At 44.7% G+C, this 23,330-nt stretch overlaps 1 protein-coding gene across 4 annotated transcripts in view; it reads right to left on the bottom strand.

The window, feature by feature from the left end:
• The window catches only part of LOC124550910 (interference hedgehog), a 556,726-nt gene extending 533,774 nt beyond the window's left edge, over positions 1–22,952 (bottom strand). For all 4 annotated transcript variants that reach the window (XR_006967749.1, XM_047125700.1, XM_047125701.1 and 1 more), the window contains exon 1: positions 22,660–22,952. The gene's annotated coding sequence lies outside the window, so the exon portion shown is untranslated. The remainder of the gene's footprint in view (positions 1–22,659) is intronic.
• Between the last annotated feature and the right edge of the window lie 378 nt (positions 22,953–23,330).

The raw sequence follows: 23,330 nt of genomic DNA, 5'->3' as shown, positions 1-23,330 counted from the left end.
GTGTCTGGATATGCTGTTTCGAGCCACTTACTGATTTAACGTAAGACCAGAACTTCCTAGGATTTTCTGTCAATTCCACACTTTGCCTTAGATCGGGTCAGAGATTTCCCTGAAATGAATATGGGGTGCGGTTTAATACAGAACATAGTGACAGGTCCTTCCTTTTTTGTCGAAAACTCGCTAACAGCTAATATCTGTCCGGCTATGGCAGAAGTAAAGCTGTGAGGACGGGGCGTGTGAGTCGTTGCTCAGTTGGGGCCGGCTCGGTAACTCAGCGTGTTCGGTCAGAGAGCTGGTTGGCCTCCGTAATAAAAAAGAACTGAGTGGAAGGATTAACAAACGAACTTTAACGGAGGTCATATGACGTCCGCAACGACCAAACTCAACAATAAAAAAAAAAGTTGGTGGAGTAGTTGCCCACGAAAGGCAAAGGTCCCGAGTTCGAGTCTCGGTCCGGCAAACAGTTTTAATCTGCCAGGAAGTTTCATATCAACGCACACTCCGCTGCAGAGTAAAAATCTCATTACGGCAGAACAGTTTGCGGAGCCGCAACCGAGACACTTGCAGCCTGATGCAATTTTCAACAAGACGGTGTACCACCGCATTGGGGATTGCATTTCAGGAATTTTCTTAATGAAACATTTCCCGGCAGGTGGATTGGGCGTTATGGTACCAGTGCTCGGACTGCAAGATCAGCAGACGTAACGCGTTTGGAGTTCTTTTTTGGTGCTACGTGTAGGACAAGGTTTACGCTACACAAGTTCCCAATCTGGATATATTACGAAGAAAGATAAAAGACACTGTTTCTGGTGTTACACAATGAATGTTGTCTAGCGTATAGCGTGAAATCGAAAATCAATTAGACATTCTTCGAGAAACAAACGACGCACTTGTTGAAGTCTATTGACATCGTAACAAAAACTTGATGATTTACTCTTTTCTTTGTCGCATACCACATATTTGTAGGTTCTATCGCTGTTGAAAAATAAATATTGATAACCAGTGGACTCCTGCGAAACTTTCGCGTTTTTATAGTTGTAAATAACGACGGTATTTGGAATATGTGCAGTCACTGGCATAACGCTACTTGTAGGAATGAAGAGAAAACTTCTACAAAAATGAACCGAACGACGTGAAACAATAATAATGAATTCATGGTACATCCTTGTACACACATTTCCATGCATATAATTTTGAATAAAATCCTTTACAGCGCATTACAATTCCTCGGTGTAAACGATATTCAACGTAAGAATGTAATCTTCATGTACTTTTTGTTTTTTCGTTTCTTTAAGGGATACAAAAATATTAGTTGATATAGTTACCTTTGAAAAGGCTACATACAGTGTCGTCCATGAGAAACGACGGGATTAAATACAATCCTGTTCTTTGAAGCACATGTCCCAGAAACTTACTTATAGCGATTGCAAATGCAATTTTAATAGGCGGCTGTCTTCTTGTCAACTGATAAGGTATACTTGGATCAGATGGTGTTAAGTTTATCCGTAGTACTACAACAGCTCTCCCAGTGTCAATATTCGACTGTCATCAATTGCTTGTAATTTCTACCTTTCGATCATAATATTTTACCTGTTGTTGAACAAAAGTTTAATGAGAAATTCAAACACAAAATAGAATGAAGTAAATTAATGCGAAATGTATAGCTTAGAACATAGTGTTCGCTTTTTATCTCTCACATCACAGTAAAGCTACTAGAACCTCTAACTTCATTTTGAGATTTTAATTACACTTCGTACTTTATGTAAGAATGTTAGGCTGTAACTGCAATAGGTAAATCACAGTTCAAGACGACATTGATAAATATGTTTCTCGTTCAGAAAATCAACTTGTATGAGGGCCAGAGATAATAGACTACTTCAGTGGTCACGACAATTATCTATGGTGATGCTGTACACAAATTATCACATTAATAAGTACTTTAAAACAAATAAAACGATATTTGTAATAAGATAATATGAAAAGGGAGTCCCTTATTCGTGATTAATAAGTTAACTTCGTAAAATATAGGTATTAAGCTGGGATCCGTGATGTCATTTTGCCTATAATTGTTAAAAGTGTCTTTTAGCCTAAGTTTTTCCACAAATACTAAATTTTAGCGCAGAATCGATATGCAATGTCAGAAGCCGGTTAAAAAACCTTTCTGACGATACCACATTAATCCCTGTACGATTAGCATGTGTTGAGAAAAAGGGATATTGAGAAATAATATGAGGCGTGTTTTTTAAGTAAGTGCCATTTTGAAATTAAAAAAAGACGTGCTAAGATATCTCAATAATTTTATTTTTACTTGAAAGCCTGTACGTTAATCTACTTTTCTACATAATTTCCGTCAATATTGAGGCACTTGTCATAACGTTGTACCAGTTTTTGAATACCCTCCTCATAGAAGTCTGCCTCCTGACTTGTTAACCACTGCATCACCACTGTTTTGACTAGGCCATCGTCTTGAAAACGCTGACCGCCCAGGTGTGTCTTCAAGTGCAGGAACAGATGGTAGTCACTGGGCGCAAGATCGGGACTGTACGGAGGATGATCTAGAGTTTCCCATCGAAAAGATGTGATGACATCTTTGTTCTGACTCGCCACGTGCGGACGGGCATTGTCTTGCAGCAAAACGATGCCCTTGCTCAACTTCCACGGACTGTTGCTTTGATTCTGGTGTGACGTAGGCCACCCATGTTTCATCGCCCATAACAATTTGGCGTAAGAAATCATCACCGCCGTTGTGGTACCGCTCGAGGAAAGTCAATGTACTGTCTAAACGTTTGGTTTTGTGCACATCCGTCAACATTTTCGGTACCCCACGTGCGCACAATTTTCGGTAATTCAAGTGCTCGGTCACAATGCCATACAAAACACTACGAGAAACATTAGGAAAGTCATCCCGCAAGGAGGAAATCGTAGAGCGTCTGTTTTCTCTCACCTTATTGTCCACTTCGTGCACCAAACTCTCATTAACGACCGAAGGACGCCCACTCCGTTGTTCGTCATGCACATTTGTGAGGCCATCTTTAAATGCTCTCACCCACTTTCTTACCATTCCATCACTCATAATGTTTCCTCCGTAAACTGCACAGATCTCACGATGTATATCGATCGCTTTTAGGCCTTTAGCACTAAGAAATCTTATAACAGCCCGTACTTCACAGTCGGCGGGACTCACGATTATCGGAGGCATCTTAAACACTCAGTACACAACGTAAACAAGGAAGAATCAGACTGTAATGCCGTCAGTGCGTGGATTAAGGTACAGGCTTTCATGTAAAAATAAAATTATCGAGATATCTTAGCACGTCTTTTTTTAATTTCAAAACGGTACTTACTTAAAAAAACCGCACACAGACTTTAGGCCTGTCCCGTACATTCCCTAACGTATCTCTCTCGTAGGAATCGTGAGAAAAGGTGAAACAGCACGCACGGAGACATGTGAACAATTGAAAATCGTTGGCAAGAATTGAAAGGAGGTTACTTAGAGAAATAAAGACTTTTTTGCCAAAATTGTGTTTTCTTTGTTAGGTCGGTTACTTCTGGGCCAGCCCTCATAATTGGCATATATCTTAAAAACACTTTAGCTCAATATTTCCAACATTTCTGTGACGCTCTGTCGCCGGTCATACAAACTTGTGACAGTTTGCGCTGCCCTTCTTCGTACGCGTTTGCGCTGTCTTGTGTTGGTCCCACACACTTCAGCAGTACTTAAGAATGGGTCGCACAAGTGTTTCATAAGCGGAATCTAAATAGATCGCATCAGAGGAGTCGACTAAATCACGCTCCCTGTAGGCGTAAATTGGTTTGTATTTCAGGTGCAACGAGGGGAAAAATGAATTCCTTCATTAAGTTAAATGCCAGGGTTGGCGAGAACATTGCGATAAAGACAGACAGACTCGCTCTGCGTTCAGTGCAGGTAGCAGACTCCTGTGTTCTGACGAGGCGCGCCGTGTTAGTTTTATTTGGTAATTCGAAAATAAAACTCAGTTGACGCACACGATAGAGTTTAAGATAAATCACTCGCGATTTTCTGTTTCAATCACGCATTACCAATTAAATCAGCACAAAGCACTTCTGCGTCACAGTGCCATCTCTCGTATTACTTCAGAGCAACTCCTGACACTTGCGGAGCGTTATCTAAACTCTCTCGCGTCCATTTAGCCAATGCTGGACATATTTGACGCTTTGGATCTGCAATTATGACGTTTTTGGAGATCGAAAATATCCTCAATGAAAACTAAAACGGTTTCTGCAAACATATCTTACGAAACCCAGCTCGTTCTCTTCGCCGGTGAAAGCCCCTTCGGTTGATGCAGTGTTCCTTGACCTAAGGAAAGCATTTGACTCAGTTCTGCACCGCCATTTAGTGAAAAAATTCGAGATTATTTAGTGTCGGATCAGATTTGTGAACTGGATTCAGAACTCTCTCTCAGACAGAGGTCAACAGGTCGCTCTTAACTGAAAAAAAGCCACAGATGTACAGATAATTTCAGGAGTACCCCAACGAAGTGTAACAACACCGCTACTGTTACAATATATGGGGTGAAGCAGCTAAGACAGCCCACCTCAAATATAATCAGAATAAATAAATACATCAAGGTGCAGCTTTCGACAAGTTATAACGAACGATTTGGCGAATTTCCTGAAGTTCGAAAGTAATTTTATCGTTTATAGTCACCGAATTAGACACTTAACCTGCTTTTGTTTTTTCTTTTTTTTTTCCTAATGGATTACATTCTACATTGAATAGGACAGTCGAAGAAGAGGGTACCGTTTATGACGAACGTCGCCAAACTATTAGTGGAGCGATGCGGTTGTGTGCCGAAGAGTATCCGGATACTGCCACGCACTCGCGATCTCTTTGCAAACATTGTAAAAAAAAGTTCTAGAAAATGCAAGAGTGGAGAATAAAATACGCCAAGGAAAAAGAAGAGCTACTGATGAAGGAAATGCCACTAACATTTTAGCAGCAGCAGCACACGATCCAAATGTCAATAGGAGGCATGTTGGAAGTAGGAGAAGGATCAACCAAACGTGTGTTCCGCTAATACTGCATTCTATGGAATTTAATCCTCTTCACATTTCGCTGCGTTTACAGTTTCGTGGGAAAGATTTGCAAAATTGTTTACGCTTCTCCGGATGCTATCTCCGGAAAGTGCAAAGTCACCTACGTAAAGTTTTGTTTAAGGAAGAAGTATCGTTTACGACGTCGACCTCCGCAATATGCACTAATCGCCAGTTGAAAATCCACGCTGTCTCAAAAAGTGGATAGAAACAATGCTCTTGGTCCATCAGCGTTTGGTGCGTGTTTTTCAAGACCCGCTCCATTGGTCCCTATTTTATTGATATGAATCTAAATGCGCTAATGTACCGGGTGATCAAAAAGTCAGTATAAATTTGAAAACTTAATAAACCACCGAATAATGTAGATAGAGAGGTAAAAATTGACACACATGCTTGGAATGACATGGGGTTTTGTTAGCACCAAAAAAAAGAATAAAGTTCTCACAATGTCCGACAGATGGCTCTGGACAGCAAAACATCAGTGACTGCGCATGACAATAGTGTATAAAAGGAGCTGTAATGAAAGACAGAATCAGATGCGCCAGCAGTCGCAGCATGTTGATGTTACCTGAAAAGGCGCTTTTAGTGAAGCTGTCAGAATGGCAAATGGGGAACGTGCTAGTTCAGCGTTACGAACCTATCTCCATAGGAAAGGGATTCGAACGGGTAAAGGTCCGTTGACAAATGCAGCTGTGGCGAGAATGATTTCGAAGTTCGAAGTCACGAGTTGTTTAGACGATAGACCCCTTAGTGGCCGACCGAGCACAAGGCGTAATGCTGCTGAGACAGTTCAGGAAGAAATGGAGACTGTAGCGGGTTCGTCTATGAACGGGGAAGTCAGCGCTCGTGCAGTCGCACGTCGCACCGGTATTCCATACACTACTGTTTGGTTGGCACTGAGGCGTACCCTCCGATGCTATCCGTACAAAATCCATCGGCATCATGAACTGTTAGCTGGCGATTTAGTGAAGCGGAGGGCATTTGCGGTGTGGGCGTTTCGAAAGATGGCGGAAGATGACGATTGGTTGAGTAACGTGTTGTGGACCGACGAAGCTCATTTCACGCTCCGAGGGTCTGTCAGCGCCCACAACTGCAGAATTTGGGCTACCGAAAATCCTAGAACTGTCAAAATGGTTCAAATGGGTCTGAGCACTATGGGACTTAACTTCTGAGGTCATCAGTCCCCCTAGAACTTAGAAGTACTTAAACCTAACTAACCTAAGGACATCACACACATCCATGCCCGAGGCAGAAGTCGAACCTGCGACCGTTGCGGTCGCGCGGTTCCAGACTGGAGCGCCTAGAACCGCTCGGCCACACCGGCCGGCCTAGAACGGTCATGGAAACTCCATTGCACGACGAGAAAGTCACGGTATGGGTTGGATTTACCACATCTACCGACATCGGGCCTTTTTTCTTCGAGGAAATGCGTGATTATGGTTTTGTAACTGCTACCGTGACGGGTGAGAGGTACGCCGATATGTTACAGAATCGCATCATCCGCAGCCTGGCTGATGAACACCTGCTGGAACGTACGATGTTTATGCTGGATGGCGCTCCACCCCATATTACTACACGCGTGAAAGATCTCTTGCGCGTGTCGTTTGGTGATGATCGTATGTTCAGCCGCCGCTTTCGTCATGCTTGGCCTCCCAGGTCCCCACACCTCAGTCCGTGCGACTATTGGTTTTGGGGTTACCTGAAGTCGCAAGTGTATCGTGATCGACCGACATCTCTAGGGATGTTGAAAGACAGCATCTGACGCCAATGCCCTACCATAACTCCGGACATGCTTTACAGTGCTGTTCACAACACTATTCCTCGACTACAGCTATTGTTGAGGAATGATGGTGGACATATTGAGCATTTCCTGTAAAGAACATCATCTTTGCTTTGTCTTACTTCGTTATGCTGATTATTGCTATTATCATCAGATGAAACGCCATCTGTCGGACATTTTTTGAACTTTTGTATTTTTTTGTTCTAATAAAACCGCATGTCATTCCAAGCTTGTGTGTCAATTTGTACCTCTCTATCTACATTATTCCGTGTTTTATTCTGTTTTCAAGTTTATACTGACTTTTTCATCACCTGGTATCTCGAGTTCCTAAGATATGCTGCTGTTCGCAGCTATTGGATGACATCCCACTGGTCATAAGGCAATATACGTACATCTTCATCTACATACATACTCCGCAAGCAGATAGAGCGGGATGAAAACGACTGTCTGTATGCCTCCGTATGAACCCTTATTTCTTGTACCTTATCTTCGTGGTCCCTACACGAATCGAATGTTGGTGGCAGTGGTATCGTTCCGCAATCGGCCTCAAATGCCGGTTTTCTAAATTTTCTCAATAGTGTTCCTCGAAATGAACGTCTTCTCTCCAGGGATTCCCATTTGATTTCCCGATGCGTCTCCGTAACACTTGTGTGGTGTTCTACCCTACCGGTAACAAATCCACCTCTGAATTGCTTCGATGTCTTCATTTAATCGGACCTGTGACGGATCCCAAACACTAGAACAATACCGAAGAATAGGTCGCACTAGCGTCCTACATACCGTCCCCTTTACAGATGAACCCCCCAGTTTCCTGAAATTCTCCCAATAAACCGTAGTCTTCTCCTTTCCTACGGCAATCTTCAAACGCTCGTACATTTCATATCGCTTTGCAAAGTTATGCCCGGATATGTAAACGACTTGAATGTGTCAAGCAGGACACTAATAATGCTGTATCCGAACATTATAGGGTTGATCTTCCTATTCATTCGCATTCAGATGGTTCCAAGCACTATGGGACTTAACATCTGAGGTCATCAGTCCCCTAGACTTAGAATTACTTGAACCCAACTAACCTAAGGACATCACACACATCCCTGCCCGAGGCAGCGCGGTTCCGGACTGAAGTCATTCGCATTAGCTTACATATTTCCACATTGAGGGTTAACTGCCATTCACCACACCAACTAAGTCATCTTGTATCATCCTAGCGTGTCTCATCTTCGCCGCAGCGTCACCAGTAAACAACCGCAGATTGCTGCCCAATCTGTCCGCTAAATCATTTATGTGTATAGAAAATAATAGCGGTCCCATAACACTTCCGCGGAGCACTCTTGTAAATACCCTTGTCCCTGCAGTGTGGTGCAAACATGAGGGATGCCCCCTCATTCTACACATGCAGTGACCGACCCTCTGAAGGGAACATTTGGAAAGCAATCGAACGGCTGTTCAGGAAACGCAAAAGAGTCTGCACGATAACAAAACTTAACACCTCTACATTCTTTCATTGCCGGCGAAAATTAAAACAAAAGGTATACTAGGAAACATCGACGACTCTCGAAGGAAGAAATGCCATGTAACACGAGCTTGTGATGCCGTTTATTTCAGATGAAATCCAAGGAGCGGTATTTTTTTTCTCCAGAGACTCTTTATAGCGTGAGCAGCCGTGATAATAAACACACGAAACGTACCTGAGTTACGTGTTTGCTTAATTTGGTATAATAGGGCAGACGTTTGTGGAACTTCTTCTCCCGTCGGCGTGGCAGTCGCTTGCTGCGATGTTATCCCGGCTCTAATTGATAAAGTCCCATATACGTTGTGTCGTTGAATTTCTCTTATAGTTCAGTCAGAAGAAAAAACAAAGTCGGTGTCGTAATTTGGCGACTACTGACTATCAAAATTACTTGCGAACGTCAGGAAATTCGCCATATCGTCCGCTATAATTTGGCGAAAACCTCAGCTCGATTTTATTTATTCTGGATAAATTTGGGGGTGGCCTGTTTTAGCTGCCTCACTCGTATATAATTGATCTAGTTGAAAGCATCGCAAGCCCTTTAAGACTGTTCGCAGATTATGCACTTATCTGTAAGAATGTATCAACGCCAGAAGACGGTATCGATTTGCAGAATGACCTGCAGGGGGTTGATGTATAGTACAGGCTCTGGCAGTTGACACTGGAAGTAAATAAATGTAAAGCACTGGCATACACAGAAGAAAAAATCAACTACTGTAGAACTATACTATTCACGACAAATTTCTGAATATAGTTACCACCGTAAAATAACTAGGAATATCTTTGCAGCGCTACCTCAAGAGTAATGACCGCATAAAAGAAACAATACGAAAAGTATATGCCAGGCTGAAATCCAGCGGAAGAATTGTAAGGAAATATATAATTCATGCACAAAAAAGTGGCTTACAAAGCACTTTTTCGATCGATTCTTTTGTTCATCAATTTGGGACACCTTCCTGGTAGGATTGATGGAAGAGATAGCGAATATCCAAAGAAGAGCGGCGCGTTTCGTCACGGGGTCGTTTAGTTGGCGCGAGAGCGTTACGGAGGTGCTCGAAATGGCTCTGAGCACCATGGGACTTAACTGCTGAGGTCATCAGTCGTCTAGAACTTAGAACTACTTTAACCTAACTAACCTAAGGACATCACACACATCCATGCCCGAGGTAGGATTCGAACCTGCGACCGTAGCGGTCGCGCGGTTCCAGACTCAAGCGCCTAGAACCGCTCGGCCACTTCGGCCGGCCCAGAGACGCTCGGCAGGCGCTACAAGAGAGGTGCTGTGCATCACGGAGAGGTTTAGTACGGACACTCCGGGAAAGCGCGTTCCAAGAAGAGTCGGACAACGTATTACTTCCGATATTGCAGAGGCTGTGTTATTCCGAACTACGGAGCAGACATGCATTACGCGAACAATGATACTCCTTGGGCAGCGACGGATTGCGCAAATACGTGGCACAGTTCGAATATCTTTTATCGTCACGGTAACAAAATCAAGCGCGCTAATAATTGCCGCATATTTGTGATTAAATTGAGTACATTGCTCCAGTAAAGATAAATTCGTGCCCACTATTTGACCACTGTAGCGGAAACATCCGGCATTAATATATCATACAGGGTATATCATAAAGAATCATCCGATTTTTTAAAAAAAATCATAACTTTTATGGTTCCCGCTAGGTAGCAGCAGTGTGCGCCCGCTTCAGTTCTAGTAAAAATGGTGTCGGGACAACAGAAAGCGTTTATTGTGTTCTACGTTTTCCACAGTGCAGGTCGGTAATAACTGTTCAGCGTGACTTTCGCACTAGGTACGGTGTGGATCTTCCTACAGCACAGAGCATTAGACGATAGCATGAACAATTCCGAGAAACAGGTTGTTTGTGTGAAGGCAAAGTGCCGGGCCGTAACTGAGTGCCGGACACAGGCGTCGAACGCATCCGCCGTAGTTTCACAAAGACTCCACAGAAATCCATTTGCCGTGCAGTTCGACGGCTCAACATGCCCCCGATTTTCGTCTGGCATGTACGAGGTGCGGCTAGAAAAAAACCGGACTGATGCTGGAAAAAACATTTATTTACAATTATTTACAATTTCATGTTATCTCCTTCAATGTACTCTCCTTCTCGGTCTCTACACCGCTCCATACGAATTTTCCACTGTTCATAGCAATGCTGCAGATCATTTTCGGTAAGTCCATACATTACTTCCGTCGCTTTTTATTTTACTGCTTCAACAGTCTCAAATCTAGTTCCTTTCAAAGCTGACTTGACTTTAGGGAAAAGAAAAAAGTCACAGGGGGCCAAATCAGGGGAGTAGGGTGGATGATCTAAGATGGGAATATTGTGTTTTGCCAAAAACGTCTTCACTGACAACGGTCTGTGAGCTGGGGCATTGTCTTGGTGAAGGATCCATGACTTTTTTCTCCACAAATCGTTCCGTTTTCTCCGTACTCGCTCACGTAGCGTAGCCAGGACGCTAATGTAGTAATGCTGATTCACTGTTTGTCCCTCTGGTACCCAATCAATGTGCACAATCCCTTTGATGTAAAAAAAAAAACAATAATCATTGCCTTGAATTTCGATTTTGACATTCGTGCTTTTTTTTGTTGTGGAGAACCAGGAGTTTGCCAATGCATCGATTGGCGTTTAGTTTCGGGATCGTAATGAAAAAACCACGATTCATCGCAAGTAATAACATTTTGTAAGAAGGTGGGATCACTTTCAATGTTTTCCAGGATGTCAGAACAAATCATTCTTCGGCGTTCCTTCTGTTCAATTTTGAGACACTTTGGAACCATTTTTGAACACACTTTGTTCATGTTGAAACTTTCATGAAGAATCTGCCTAACACTTTTCTTGTCAACTCCTGTTAACTCAGACACTGCTCTGATTGTTAAACGGCGATCTTGTCGAACAATTTTACCAATTTTTTCAATGTTTGCATCAGTTTTTGCTGACAATGGTCTGCCAGTGCGAGTGTCATCACTGGTGTCTTCGCGGCCATCTTTAAATCGTTTAAACCACTCAAACACTTGTGTTCGCGATAAACAATCATCGCCGTACACTTGTTGTAACACTACAAACGTTTCACTTGCAGATTTTCCTAGTTTGAAACAAAATTTGATGTTAACACGCTGTTCATTCTGTACACTCAACATTTTCTGACGCACAGACAAAACGTCAACTACTTAAAACAGACGCCACGGGCAGACTGAGTGCAGGAGGCAGACGAAACTCGAGCAGTAGGCGGAGCGAGAGTCACGTGACAGGCCACGCGACTTTCAGCCTTATTGAATTCGTTTTATTGTTTCACCAGTACTAGTCCGGTTTTTTTCTAGCCACACCTCGCATTTCGTCGACGTTCACACATGAAACCATACAAAATTCAGCTACTGCAAGCTCTTCGTGAAGGTGACAGACAACAACGTGTGGATTTCTATAATTTCGTTCTTGGCAAGATGGAGGATGACAGTTTTCTTCCACGCTTAATGTTTAGTGACGAGGCAACATTCCATTTAAATGGAAAGGTGAACCGTCATAATGTGAGAATGTGGGGTGCAGAACATCCACATGAAGTTCTGCAACATGACGAATTCTGCAAAATTTAATGTGTTTTGTGCGGTTTCACGGGAAAAGATGTATGGTCCATTTTTCTTTGCCGAGAACACTGTTACAGGAAGCACATATCTCGATATGCTTGAGAACTTTTTTTCCCCACACTTAGAGACTGATTTGAACGACCTCATTTACTAACAGGATGGGACTCCAACACACTGACATCTCGAAGTGCGGGAATTTTTATATCAAAGGATTACTGACCGATGGATTGATCGCCCCGAACCAAATAATTCAGCTTTACATTTTTGGCCTCCAAGGTCACCGGACATGACTGTATGTAATCATTTCCTGTGAGGTTTATAAAAGACTGTGTGTAACCGCTGCCAACAACAATGAATGAGCTGACACATCGCATAACAGCATCTGTTGAAGCTGTAATTCAAGACATGCTCGCTGCAGTGTGGGAACAATTTGAATACCGCAATGACATATGCCGTGCATATCAAGGGGGGCGTATTGAACATCTATGAAAAGCTAGTAAAAAAAAAAGTTTTAGAGTTTCCCGTTCATCACGTTCATTGGTTTCAGAAATATAGATGAGCCAAATCAGATGATTCTCTCTGATACAGCCTGTATATTTCGATCATTCGGGGGTCAATTATGTGCCATTTTCGGAGCCAAGTAGCGAAATTGAATCTGAAATCAGCGTTGATTAAGACACGTAGCGCCAAATCATCAGATAAGCTACAGTCCCAAAAACATAAGGTCGCACCACTGGAACACAATGTGCAGAAGAGGTGTTGTGTCTAGACAAGACAGCCTAGACACAATGAGAGGAAGCCGAAAGGCACGCGCTAAGCTAAAGCAGGATGGCGTGAGGTCTGAAACAGGATACATAATGAATGCTATAAAGAAAAGTACGTAGCTTCTGGAATACTTAACTTTAATCCATCCTTTTGGTACATCTGGAGATTGTGGCGATACAAGTGAGACTCTTTAGATACATGCAATGTTACTAATGGCGCCTTGCTAGGTCGTAGCCATTGACTTAGCTGAAGGCTATTCTAACTATTGGCTCGGCTAATGAGCAATGCTTCGTCAGTGTGCATCGCTAGCTACGTCGTCCGTACAACTGGGGCGAGTGCTAGTCCGTATCTCGAGACCTGCCGTGTGGTGGCGCTCGGTCTGCTATCACTGACAGTGGCGACACGCGGGTCCGACGTATACTAATGGACCGCGGCCGATTTAAAACTACCACCTAGCAAGTGTGGTGTCTGGCGGTGACACCACAAGAGGCACCCCAGTTCATTCTCAAGAGCCGAAGCCAGAGAACGTGGTGTTGGACACTGGTTTCTGGAGCCAAGTCTGCGTTTTGGCCGTTGTGTACGACAGTCAGGCGTTGTTACTAGAGAGTCTGCTGTAACTACACCGTGATGTTTTCAACACCACGATGGAACTTTATGTAAATTTAGAATACTGCAGCTCTCACGAGGAGGAACGCTAAATACCGGCCTCGCGAGACTAGGAACGCGAAATCAGTTGCGCTTAGTGAGCTCCTTGTCTGCATGCGTTACTGGATACATAGTACGTAGGAATGCATATAAGGCTATTGGCAAAAACACATCGAATAACCAACACACAAAAAGTAACAACAAGGAACAAAAGCTCTGAGCGTCCCGAGAGCAAACCGCAGCGCCCCTAGCGGAAATTGCTGAACTACTTGGCGCACGCGCGAAAATTGACACTCTGGTTGACACTCGCACGCCAGCACAACACATTCCAGATGACGACTGATATCACTACAACGTTGTAACTTATCGCAGAGCTGTTCCATTGGGTTCAGGAAGCGACTGTGGGCAAGCGGGTCCGTCTCAGGGATGTTACGAACCACAAACCGATGCCTCCCAATGCTTTATGACAGTGCGCAGTCATGCTGATGCAGTCATCGTTCCGAAATGTTCCTGAACTGCACGTACTACGCAACGCTGTAAAACATAATTCCAAAAGTTTCTTTTCAGAGGTCAGTGGTTGACATATTAAATATTTTCCCATCTTCTGCTGCACAATTGTTTTATCAGCTCATTATTTACATAACCGACGAGTCTCGTTTCGGCTGGTTGTCATTTTCAAGTCGTCGTGCAAATGACAACGTACAGGTTTTTTCGTATAAAATTACGAAATAGATTACTTCTGTTTTTGTTGTTATTTGCGTTCTTATGTGTTATCTCTTACGTTTTCTGTAAGTCTTAGCAGTTTAATTTTAAAACGTAAATATTACAAGATGTTCGCCGTAATTGTTCTGGGTTAGTAATTTCAAAAGCTTCTTTTAAGATGTGTCCACAGCATGCATTAGGTCAGTGGGCTTTCATTTTTTTATTTTTTTTCCCAGGTACAACTGACATCATAAGCGCCCATGTCATAGTCTTAGAACACTAATCAGATAAAGAAGTTAAAAGCGACTACACGCTAAGCCCAATCGACGAAAGGAAAGGCAGCTAAAAACAAAGACTTCCTCTTGGAGAAAGCTCCACAACATACGCCGTAGAGACCACGGAGGTCCTGAACTAAATATTGACGAAAATCCGCGCGTTGTTCGCTAAAACGGCCGCTAACTCAAGACGGCAAGTAGACACTACAATGTAAGTTGTTAAAAGAAGGACATTCGGCAAAGAAATGTCGACCCATCAAAGGGCATTAGGTCAGTGAATGACACCTTAAATACTTCTGTCTTTTCTGCTTCACTTTTATTTTATTAGCTCATAATTTTCACGAGTCTCTTTACATAAATAAAGAGCTAATCAAATCATTGCGCAGTAAAATGATGCGTTCCCCAAACCCCGAACCCTGCATTCGGATGGCCAGAGTGTACAGCGTCATCCAACATTCCAAACTAATCGTTTCCCGTCATACTTGCAATATTGCATACCTGTTTAAGCTATTTGTTTTACACTTCAAGAAAGCATTTCAGTGGTTATTTCTGAAATACTTCGGGAAGGTTCTTACTCGTTGTGTGCAAGCTGACTGATTTTCAATACACCATTGTATTTTATTTTGTATTTAAACTGGTTACACTACGTCATTGAAAAAAACATTATACACGGTGGTCCATTGATAGTGACCGGGCCAAATATCTCACGAAATAAGCCTCCGAAAAAACTACAAAAAATAGAAAAACTCGTCTAGCTTGAAGGGGGAAACCAGATGGCGCTATGGTTGGCCTGCTAGATGGCGCTGCCATAGGTCAAACGGATATCAACTGCGTTTTTTTTTTTTTTTAAATAGGAACCCCCATTTTTATTACATATGCGTGTATTACGTAAAGAAATGTGAATGTTTTAGTTGGGCCACTTTTTTCACTTTGTGACAGATGGCGCTGTAATAGTCACAAACCTATAAGTACGTGGTATCATGTAACATTCCGCCAGTGCGGACGGTATTTGCTTCGTGATACATTCCCCTTGTTAAAATGGACCGTTTACCGATTGCGGAAAAGGTCGATATCGTGTTGATATATGGCTATTGTGATTAAAATGCCCAATGGGCGTATGTATGCTGCTCGGTATCCTGGACGACATCATCCAAGTGTCCGGACCGTTCGCCGGATAGTTACGTTATTTAAGGAAACAGGAAGTGTTCAGCCGCATGTGAAACGTCAGCCACGACCTGCAACAAATGTTGATGCCCAAGTAGGTGTTTTAGCTGTTGTCTCGGCTAATCCGCACATCAGTATCAGACAAATTGCGCGAGAATCGGGAATATCAAAAACGTCGGTGTTGAGAATGCTACATCAGCATCGATTGCACCCGTACCATATTTCAATGCACCAGGAATTGCATGGCGACGACTTTTAACGTCGTGTACAGTTCTGCTACTGGGCACAAGAGAAATTACGGGACGATTACAGATTTTTTGCACGCGTTCTATTTAGCGATGAAGCGTCATTCACCAACAGCGGTAACGTAAATCGGCATAATATGCACTATTGGGCAACGGAAAATTCACGATGGCTGAGACAAGTGGAACATCAGAGACCTTGGCGGGTTAATGTATGGTGCGGCATTATGGGAGGAAGGATAATTGGCCCTCATTTTATCGATGGCAATCTAAATGGTGCAATGTATGCTGATTTGTTACGTAATGTTCTACCGCTGTTATAACAAGATGTTTCACTGCTTGACAGAATGGCGATGTACTGCCAACATGATGGATGTCCGGCACATAAATCGCGTGCAGTTGAAGCGGTATTCAATAGCATATTTCGTGAAAGGTGGATTGGTCATCGAAGCACCATACCATGGCCCGCAAATTCACCGGATCCGATTTCCCCGGATTTCTTTCTGTGGGCAAAGCTGAAGGATATTTGCTATCGTGATCCACCGAAAACGCCCGACAACATGCGTTAGCGCCTTGTCAACGCATGTGCGAACATTACGGAAGGCGAACTTCCCGCTGTTGAGAGGAATGTCGTTACACGTATTGCCAAATGCATTGAGGTTGACGGATATCATTTTGAGCATTTATTGCATTAATGTGGTATTTACAGGTAATCACACTGTAACAGCATGCGTTCTCAGAAGTACATTCACAAAAGTACATGTATCACATTGGAACAACCGAAATAAAATGTTCTGTATTTTAATTTAATAAACCTACCTGTTACCAACTGTTCGTCTAAAATTGTGAGCCATATGTTTGTGACTATTACAGCGCCATCTATCACAAAGCGAAAAAAGTGGTCCAACTAAAACATTCATATTTCTTTACGTACTACACGAATATGTAATAAAAAATGGGGGTTCCTATTTTAAAAAACGCAGTTGATATCCGTTTGACCTATGGCAGCGCCATGTAGCGGGCCAACCATAGTGCCAGACAAGTTTCGTTCTTTGTAGTTTTTTCGTTTGACGCTTATTTCGTGAGATATTTGGCCCGGTCACGATCAATGGACCACCCTGTATATGGATGAAAATGCTTGGACTCGAGAAATTTGGGAATGTCGTGGAACCCAAGTCCACTACAACACTAGTCGTGCTTTCCAAATTGTGATCTGGCGGCTGTGTCGGCCAGCGCAGATGCGACAGTTTATTCTCTGCTCACAAAACGAGCCGTGGACGTTTCGAGGTGGGCGAACAGGGATCCTGCCTTCTTGGGCCATTGCTTTTCACAAAATATATAAATAACTTAGTAGATAGTGTCGTAAGTTCCATGCGGCTTTTCGCGGATGATGCTGTAGCATACAGAGAAGTTGCAGCATTAGAAAACTGCAGCGAAATGCAGGAAGATCTGCAGCGGATAGGCACTTGGTGCAGGGAGTGGCAACTCACCCTTAACATAGACAAATGTAATGCATTGCGAATACACAGAAAGAAGGAGCCTTTATTGTATGATTATATGATAGCGTAACAAACACTGGTAGCAGTTACTTCTGTAAAATATCTGGAAGTATGCGTGTGGAACGATTTGAAGTGGAATGATCATATAAAATTAATTGTTGGTAAGGCGGGTGCCAGGTTGAGATTCATTGGGAGAGTCCTTAGAAAATGTAGTCCATCAACAAAGGAGGTGGCTTACAAAACGCGCGTTCGACCTATACTCGAGTATTGCTCGTCGGTGTAGGATCCGTACCAGGTCGGGTTGACAGAGAAGATAGAGAAGATCCAAAGAAGAGCGGCGCGTTTCGTCACAGGGTTATTTGGTAAACGTGATAACGTTACGGAGAGGTCTAGCAAACTCAAGAGGCAGACTCTGCAAGAGAGGCGCTCCGCATCGCGGTGTAGCTTGCTGTCCAGGTTTCGAGAGGGTGCGTTTCTGGATGAGGTATCGAATATACTGCTTCCCCCTACTTATACCTCCCGAGGAGATCACGAATGTAAAATTAGAGAGATTCGAGCGCGCACGGTGGCTTTCCCGCAGTCGTTCTTCCCGCGAACCGTACGCGACTGGAACAGGAAAGGGAGGAAATGACAGTGGCACGTAAAGTGCCCTCCGCCACACACCGTTGGGTGGCTTGCGAAGTATAAAGGTAGGTGTAGATGTCGAGGCTAAACTCGGTTAGATGGAAAGAGTGCGAGACATGGCTCGTTCGATCAAAAGGCTTTCCTCCATTGGTCCAAAGTCCAGGTTTTATGGATTCGGCACAGCGGTTTCCTTTTCCTGGCATTTACATCACCGTTCCGCGGTTTTGGAACTCCAGCTGGCCCTACAGTTTCCTGCCTCTTGATCTCCCTTCGCGTTGTTTTGGTGCCAACAGGGTTCGCGTACTTTCAGTTCTGTAGCTGGCCATAATTGTTTTTCGTCGCAGTCCTCTTTAACGACCGTTCGTCACCATCAACCAATACACACTTTCGTCCGCGTTGTGACTCAGCGGATGATGATTTATTTCCACTTTCCCTGTACGCGGTAGCCTATAAATCTTCGATACTGTGCCTCGTGAAACACCAAAACATTTTGGCTGCCTTGGTTGCGGAAGCAGCCACCATTCCAGCACCTACAATCTACCACCGTTCGAATGTACTCAGCTCCGGCATAAGGCACTGACGACACAAAACACTGTTCTTACCATTTGTAACACACAGAGGGGTCCAAAAAATGTATCCACTGTTTAAAAGTCCATAACTTGCAAACTAATTGGCAGAGTTGTCTCATTTTTGTTGAAAGTGTAGCTTAAAGTCCAACTTAAAGATATCACTGTAGGTGTTCGAAATGGTCACCATTAACATCCACACACAAACGATGCCGCCGAACTGCAGCACGAACTACTGACTGCAAAGTGTTCAGTTAGATTTTTGCACATGAATGTATGATGGATTCTCGAAGTCCATCCAATGTGCGTGGCTTTTGTCGATAAACGACGTCCTTTAGTGTTCCCCATACGTAAAAATCCAGAGGAGTTAGGTCTGTGGAACGTGGTGCATACTCCACAGCACCTCTACGGCCTATCCATCTTCCTGGTAGATATTCGTCGAGATACGCCCTAACACGATTTTGGTAGTGGGCTGGGGCACCATCTTGTTGAAAGTAAAATGGCAGGTAAAATGGATGTCTGAAGCTTCTGAAGGTACACCTCACCGGTAACTGTGCCGTCAAAGAATGACCCAATCAAGCCTCGGTAAGACAACCCACACCACACATTTACTCCTGGCAACCGAGCGAGGTGGCGCAGTGGTTAGCACGCTGGACTCACATTCGGGAGGACGACGGTTCCATCCCGTCTCCAACCATCCTGATTTAGGTTTTCCGTGATTTCCCTAAATCGTTTCAGGCAAATGGCGGGATGGTTCCTTTGAAAGGGCACGGCCGATTTCCTTCCCCATCCTTCCCTAACCCGAGCTTGCGCTCCGTCTCTAATGACCTCGTTGTCGACGGGGACGTTAAACACTAACTACCTACCTACCTACTCCTGGCAAATTCACGGCTTTGTCTACATGGACGTTCGGATTTTCGGTGGCCCAGTAGATGCAGTTGTGGCGATTTACTGTACCATTGAGTTTGAACTGTGCCTCATCAGACCACACAACCATCTGTGCAAACTCTTTATCGTTGCGCACCATGTTAGTAAACCACTCGCAGTAATCCATTCTACGATCTGGGTCGTCCTCGTTCATTGCGTGTAGCAATCGTGGGATGTAACACTTCCACTTTGCTATCTTCAAAATTCGCCGAACACTTGAGCGACTCACTCCAGTTTCACGGGCACACTGTCTCACAGACTTCTGTGGTGAGCGAGTGAATTGTTCTAACAAACGACGGGAGTTAGTTGGACTTTTTACTCTTACAGGTCGTCCAGATCGTTGTTTGTGTACATCTTTAACACAGCCTTCGGCTTCAAATTTGTCTCGAATGCGACGAATCGTTAAACGTGTCGGTGGATCTGTTTGATACTCATTTCGCCATTGCCGTTGAACCTCATTAATGTTTTCGTAGAAATACCACTTCAAAACTGACTTCCTTTCATCGAATGTAAGCCTTGCGCCAGCCATGTTTCCCGAGTAACTAGGTGCAACTAAGGACAAAACACTGACTATCTGGCGACTGTCATCTGACAAAACAAAACAACGCAATACAACGCTTGTGTGGCGATTGCCGGAACTACAAACTATTACACTACCAAAGATGAGACAACTCCGTCAATTAGTTTGCCAGTTATGGGCTTCTAAACAGTGGATACATTTTTTTGGACCCCTCTGTATTAAGGACACTGTACAGGTGCCCCCCGTATTCAGATACAGCTGGAGGCTTGCCTAGCATCTGCAGTTATATTCAAGCATGCGATACGTTAATTGCTGCTGGGATAGGCCGAAGGCTAACTGCAGGATAAATTGTTGGAGGTGCTGGTGTTGCCATGGCTGAGACTGCTTTTCGCAATGTGCAATTTTCAAGCAGTACAAAAGCCGTATCACGACGGCTGAACATCCCTTGGCCCACCGTTCCAAAAGTGCTGCGAGCAATTGTGAAACAGTATCACCAGTGCCGTTCCAGGCTCTCGTCGATGCAGATGGTCGTCACACTGAGCAACGCTTGTAACCTGGAACGCAGATATGGTGCGCAGTTAACCAATGTTATCTTCTCATCAGAAAATTGAAAAATGTGTTTATTTCAACGGGCAACGGCCTTGCCGCGGTGCATACACCGGTTCCCGTGAGATCACCGAAGTTAAGCGCTCTCGGGCTGTGGTTGGCACTTGGATGGGTGACCATCCAGGCCGCCATGTGCTGTTGCCATTTTTCGGGGTGCACTCAGCCTCGTGTTGCCAAATGACAAGCTACTCGACCGAATAGTAGCGGCTTCGGTCAAGAATACCACCATAACGACTGGGAGAGCGGTGTGCTGACCACGCACGCCCCTCCTAATCGCATCCTCCCTTGAGGATGGCACGGCGGTCGGATGGCCCCGACGGGCCACTTGTGGCCTGAAGACGGAGTGGTTTATTTCAATGGCTTATTAGTTATTTCTCCTCCGCATGTCCTTATAAATGTTTCCACAGAGTTCCACAGTCCGACGATCATTTGTTTTCGTGTGGACCGACTGAAGTAACTATAGTTTAATTATAACCATCCTGTAACATGCAGGCGTGGCTAGCAACTGTATTTATGTCACTCGTGCATTTCGCGGTGTGCTTCCATATTTTCTCTAACTCCTGTTATAGCTTTCCAGTAAAAGAAATGTTATTGCGAGCCCTATAGCTCCAGTAATTGCAATACGCGTGCAAGTACCTTGCGTAGAGATACTAGTTGTCCGTTTTCCCCAGCGGAAAATCAAAATCTTGCCGTGAACTCCTCCAGAAATTAGCTAACAGATGGTTCAAATGGCTCTGAGCAATATGGGACTTAACTGCTGTGGTCATCAGTCCCCTAGAACTTAGAACTACGTAAACCTAACTAAGCTAAGGACATCACACACATCCATGCCCGAGGCTGGATTCGAACCTGCGACCGTAGCGGTCGTGCGGTTCCAGACTGTTGCGCCTAGAACCGATCGGCCACTCCGGCCGGCTAGCTAACAGAATGTCGTCGCCACTTTGTATTTCTCGTACAGTACGTTCTGTCTGCTAGTTTTAGCTCACGCGTCTCCATTAGCTAGGAAGGTAGGAAGCAAGAAGAAAGAGGCATCGTGCTGATGTACAGGGTGATCAAAAAGTTAGCATAAATTTGGAAACTTAATAAACCATGGAATAATGTAGATAGAGAGGTAAAAATTGACACACATGCTTGGAATGACATGGGGTTTTATTAGAACCAAAAAAAAAAAAAAAAACAAAGTTCACAAAATGTCCGACAGATGGCGCGTGAAAGATCTCTTGCGCGCGTCGTTTGGTGATGATCGTGTGCTCAGCCGCCACTTTCGTCATGCTTGGCCTCCCAGGTCGCCAGACCTCAGTCCGTGCAATTATTGGCTTTGGGGTTACCTGAAGTCGCAAGTGTATCGTGATCGACCGACATCTCTAGGGATGCTGAAAGACAACATCCGACGCCAATGCCTCACCATAACTCTGGACATGCTTTACACTGCTGGTCACAACATTATTCCTCGGCTACAGCTGTTGTTGAGGAATGATGGTGGAAATATTGAGCATTTCCTGTAAAGAACATCATCTTTGCTTTGTCTTACTTTGTTACGCTAATTATTGCTATTCTGATCGGATGAAGTGCCATCTGTCGGACATTTTTTGAACTTTTGTTTTTGTTTTGCTTCTAATAAAACCCCATGTCACTCTAAGCATGTTTGTCAATTTGTACCTCCCTATCTACATATGCCGTGATTTATTCAGTTTTCATACTGACTTTTTGATCACCCGGTACTTTAACGAATCAGAAAGGGAGGTACCTTGCATTATGCAGCAGGTAGATTTTTAAAAGCCGAAGTATTTTCACAAAGAAAGTAGCGTGGTTGAATGAGTGCTAAGGACAGACTAGGTCAAGTGCCGTGTGACAGCCATGGCGCGGGGGAGCGGACACCTGTTGTTTCACTTGCCAGGCGGCGGATCCAGGTCTGTTTTGAAGACGGAAGCGAGCGCCCTGCCCGAGTGTTTTTGTGGCGGCACCGCTCCGGCCTGTGTCCGGCCGGCTGGAAGTTATTCCAAGGTCTACCGGCACGGCTGCGGGATGAGGGGGCAGGGGGGGGCGGATGGGGGAGGGGGGGGGGGGAGAAAAAGAATTCCTAGCCGGGGGCGCCGGCCGCCTCTTCTTCCTTGCCGCCGCGGCAAAGAGACCAGCACGAGCTCCGCAGATAGATGCTCTTACCTTGCGCGTCGCGCCGTCTTGGAAGCCTCTCGCCTCTCCCCGGCTTCGTCCTTCCTTTTTCCTCTCCGCTTCTCCCTTCACGCAGCCAGACTCATAGCCCTTGCTGCCGCTACAGCAGAGACAAACCGCACACACTTAGAACCAGCCGTCAAAATCTTGCTACCCACGCACACGCGGTGAATACGACACGCGATCGAGCTGAAGCGATGCGCTTCCAGCCGCAGCAACTGTCAGACGAAACAAGAAGTCGCGACGGCACGCCAGAACGCACTGCGGAATCACGCGCGTTCACTCTCAACTCGCGGGCACCGGGCCGCGGCTCCGCGTGTGAATGGCGCGGTGGTGGGGGACCGTCGCGCCTGATTGGACAGCCACGGCCGCCGTGGTGGGGGGAGAGCACGTTGCTTTTATGGCCGGGCTGCTACAGGCCCGCCATCTGCCGGCCGACGCGCGAACTGCTGGCGCCGGGCGGCGATGCCTTTGTCGTTCAGCGGCTGAAGCGCTGGAACATCGCTGGCATGCTTCTCCATTTACGTCCATCCACTCTCTGCAACTGTTGCGACTCTGAGATAACCTTTCCGAAGCACTAAACTGTTAACAGTACCCAGTATTAGAATCGTAATTTAAAAGTGCTTTGGACCACTTAAGGCCAAATAAGGCAGAAGGGAGAG

This window comes from Schistocerca americana, chromosome 9 (assembly GCF_021461395.2).
Source record: "Schistocerca americana isolate TAMUIC-IGC-003095 chromosome 9, iqSchAmer2.1, whole genome shotgun sequence".
In the NCBI taxonomy this organism is placed as follows: domain Eukaryota; kingdom Metazoa; phylum Arthropoda; class Insecta; order Orthoptera; family Acrididae; genus Schistocerca; species Schistocerca americana.
This window is presented reverse-complemented; position numbering and strand designations above follow the sequence as displayed.